This window comes from Chenopodium album, chromosome 8 (assembly GCF_948465745.1).
Source record: "Chenopodium album chromosome 8, dcCheAlbu1.1, whole genome shotgun sequence".
Classification (NCBI taxonomy): domain Eukaryota; kingdom Viridiplantae; phylum Streptophyta; class Magnoliopsida; order Caryophyllales; family Amaranthaceae; genus Chenopodium; species Chenopodium album.
The window spans coordinates 58118474-58122065 of NC_137841.1; the positions used below are offsets into that span (position 1 = coordinate 58118474).

General features: G+C 40.1%; 1 non-coding gene across 1 annotated transcript; it reads right to left on the reverse strand.

Annotated features, from left to right (window-relative positions):
• Nucleotides 1-3156: 3156 nt before the first annotated feature.
• On the reverse strand, nt 3157-3263 carry LOC145557079 (small nucleolar RNA R71). Its single transcript, XR_014092155.1, has one exon. It is a non-coding gene; the product is annotated as a small nucleolar RNA R71 (small nucleolar RNA).
• Between the last annotated feature and the right edge of the window lie 329 nt (nt 3264-3592).

The following is a 3592-nucleotide window of genomic DNA, read 5'->3' on the forward strand; positions in this document are numbered from 1 at the left end:
AGGACCATTTGGAGGAGGGGGGGGACCAAACTTGCTCCCCACTCCCACTCCAAAACCGGCCACCTCATTCCTCAAGCCTCCCCTTACAATGCACCACATGGCACCACACTTAGGCACCAAGGCACCCAAGGTGGGCTGCCATGTGCGGCTGCCAGCAGGGCCAGCACAAGTGTGCGGGCTGCTTGGTGCTGCTGGCCAGCAAGCCCAGCACAGCTTGTGCGGGCTGCTTGTGCACTTGGCCAGCAAGCCGCGCATTAAGGATGCGGGCTGCTTGCTGAGTGCCGATGCTCCTTGCTCGCGTTGGCCAGCGCTGCTAGCATGCGATGCTAGCATTGGTGCGCTAGCACGCACCAGCCAGCCTAGGCTCGGCTTGGTGCGCATGCTAGCCACCATGCTACACTAAATGCCCCTAGCACTCGGTTTGCTCGGGGCATTCCGATGCTAGGGGTATTTTTGTCTTGTTGATTTATTACTTTCGTGTCTCGTCTTTTATTATTTTGACTCGACTTCCGACGCTCGGTTTCGACGCTCTAAGCTGGAATTTCCGATGTCTAAATATTTAACACTCGGGCGACGAATTAATTTCTTCATATTTAATTCGTCGAGTCGGTTCGTATATTTGTTAGGGTGTGACCCGAAGGGTTCAGTCAAGATTAAGTTGTAATATTAATTATACATTAATATTACTGATCGAAAGCGGCTTTCACCCAGGCATTCCGATCACTTGACCTTGCTGAATATATTAGCTTTCTAATAATTCTGAACCCGCTATCAAAATAATACACTTGTTTGAAGGACACCATTCCTTTCATATGTATAATAATCGTATAGTATAAAGTACAATATTTTTGTCTCGCCAGGGGAATGTGTCATTTTCCTTATAAACAAGTGTAGTTTACTCCTTTAGAGTATCATAAGTATATTCGTATGTTCACTTAGATTGTTAGAGTTTTTTTTATTTTTTATTTTTTTTTTAGTGATCTTTGCGATTTGTGCACTACCCTATTATATGACCAGTTAACTGATGTGTCTATTTTATATAGTATTTTACCCCCGTCCCTTGGTCATAATTAGTAGTGTTTTTGGCTCTTTAGAGCCACTTTTATTACTAATTGGTGTTTTCTAGTGTTTTCGTAGATTTGGTTGACTTTTGCAGGGATTTGCACTTTAGGAGCATTTTCTCGAGATATTATGGAGCAATCACGAGCATTGGAGAAGCACGACCAATTTTTATAGCCCAGGTCCGATTAGAGCCATGAAACCGGTGATTAAGGACTCGGTATATCTGATACCAGGGAATTTGGACCGAGTATTCAGGACCCAAAGAGGAAACCCAGATTGGCCCGAAGAATTGGAGCCCAATCATAGTCCAAATAGTGGCCCAAGAGAGCCGCCCGGCCAAAGAGGCTGGCGCCCGGAGGCGCGCCCGGCCGGGCGAGGGAAGCAAAGGTCGGCGCTCGAAGACGCGCCTGGTCGGGCGCGAGAAATGTACTTGAGAGGAAAAAGGCGCGCCCGATCGGGCAGTGCCTCGCCCGATCGGGCGCGTATTATTATTAGGAGTTAATTTTGATGTTTAAGTTTGTTTTAGTTTAGGATTCTTACGAAGTATAAATACTTCTCCGTAAAACGAGTTTAGTACCTTTTCTTAATCTTTCTTTACCTTCTTTTACTCTTTCTGAATTTTTTCTTAGATTTTCTCTCTCTACTTAGCTTTTAGATTAGTTTTCTCTCTCATATACTTTGTTCTCAACTTTATTCTTAATTCGAGATTTATTTAATAACGATTTCTCTTCTCTTAACCTTAGTTGTTTATTTTATTTCTTTGATCATGTCTTGTTTTATTGCTTTGATTAGTTTAGTTTTTATTATGTGTGAGTAGTTTTATTTCTAGGGTTTGTGGGGATCCATAAATAATATAAAGGGGTAATTTATTGTTGTTAATTGTCAATGCTAGATTAATTTCCTATTGATTGAATTAATGCTCTGTGACTAGATTTGCGCAGATCTTTTATGCATGAGTTTAACAATATTGATTCGAGATTCGACAGATGAGAATTGATGTTTAGGTCTAGTTTCAATAGGCAGGTTAATTTATAAATGGTTGAGTCGAGATTCGAAAGATGAGATTTAATACCGGTAAATTAATTGTGTGATCGTAATACGTAGCGAAACCCCTTTATGATCTGATTAATGTATGCTTGATGATTGATTATTATGTTTTACCCTGGAATATTATTTATTGGTGAGCCTATGCCCTAGATCATTTTATATATTGTTTTCTCCTTATTTTTAATCTCCGTAGTTTAGTTTCCTATCCAAATTTACATATTGGTTACGTTATAATTTAGATTACTTTAATTAATTAGGAATAAAAAGACTCGTTTCTCTGTGGATTCGACCCTACTTCCCTATCTACATTAGTTAGAGGATTTAGGAATTACTTTTGATTAGGGGATACGACTTTACAGGCGCCGTTGCCGGGGAAACGGTTTTATTTTTGTTTCTGATTATTTTTGTAGTCTAGGTTATTTCTTTTTGTCTCAGAGAACGTTAGTTATTTGAGGCAAATCTCATATTTGCTTTTAGTATTTTTTGTTTATGCCCAGGTGTTCCAGATCAAGGTGCGTCCCATTCGATCCTGAGATCGAACGATCCTTCCATAGACAGAAGAACCTTTACAAGAAAATTCTGGCGGACTCTGGTGATAACAATAATCACCGAGATCCTCCAACTGGTTCTAGCGATTCAGAGGTATCATCAAATTTAGAATCAGAGATGACGGCTCCAAAGAAGCTTAGTGATTACTCACAACCAAAGCTCACGGATTTTCCACATCTCACTCCCACTTCGGCTCTTGATGGGGTACAATTTGAGATTAAACCCCAATTTATAACGATGATAGAGAGGAAGCAATTTAGTGGAGCTAAGGGTGAAGACACTAATCTTCACATTGCAGACTATTGTCAGTATTGTAATACCATCAGGCAAGCCGGGGTCACACAAGACCAAATGAGGGAGATTCTCTTTCCTTTCTCTTTAACTGGAAAAGCCAAATTATGGTTTAATGGTTTAAATAGAACTGCACTTGGTATAACTGACTGGGAAACTCTTGTTTTGAATTTTTATAACAAGTATTATCCTGCAGAGAGAAAAACCGTACTACGGAGTGTAATTCATAACTTTGCCCAAGAAGCCGATTAAACTTTATATGAGGCTTGGGAGAGGTTCAAGGACCTACAAAGAGAATGCCCCCACCATAATCTGGCACAATGGCAGTTAATCCAAGCCTTTTACAATGGCATTGGAAATTCATCTAGAATAATTTTAGATTCTGCAGCGAGTGGGAGGTTTATGAATCTTAATGTTGATGATGCAGGTCAGGTTATTGAAGATATGGCGATACATAATTCCCAATATGGGAATCCTAAAGGCTTTGCTAACAAGGGGAAGCATAGTATTGACTCTGTATCCTTTTTGCAAGCTCAATTGACCTCTATTTGCCAAAAATTAGATAATCTTAGCACTGCCAATAAAGCTAATGTTTCTGCAATTAATAATAATGCTAATGAGGCTTTTTGTGAAAATTGTGGAA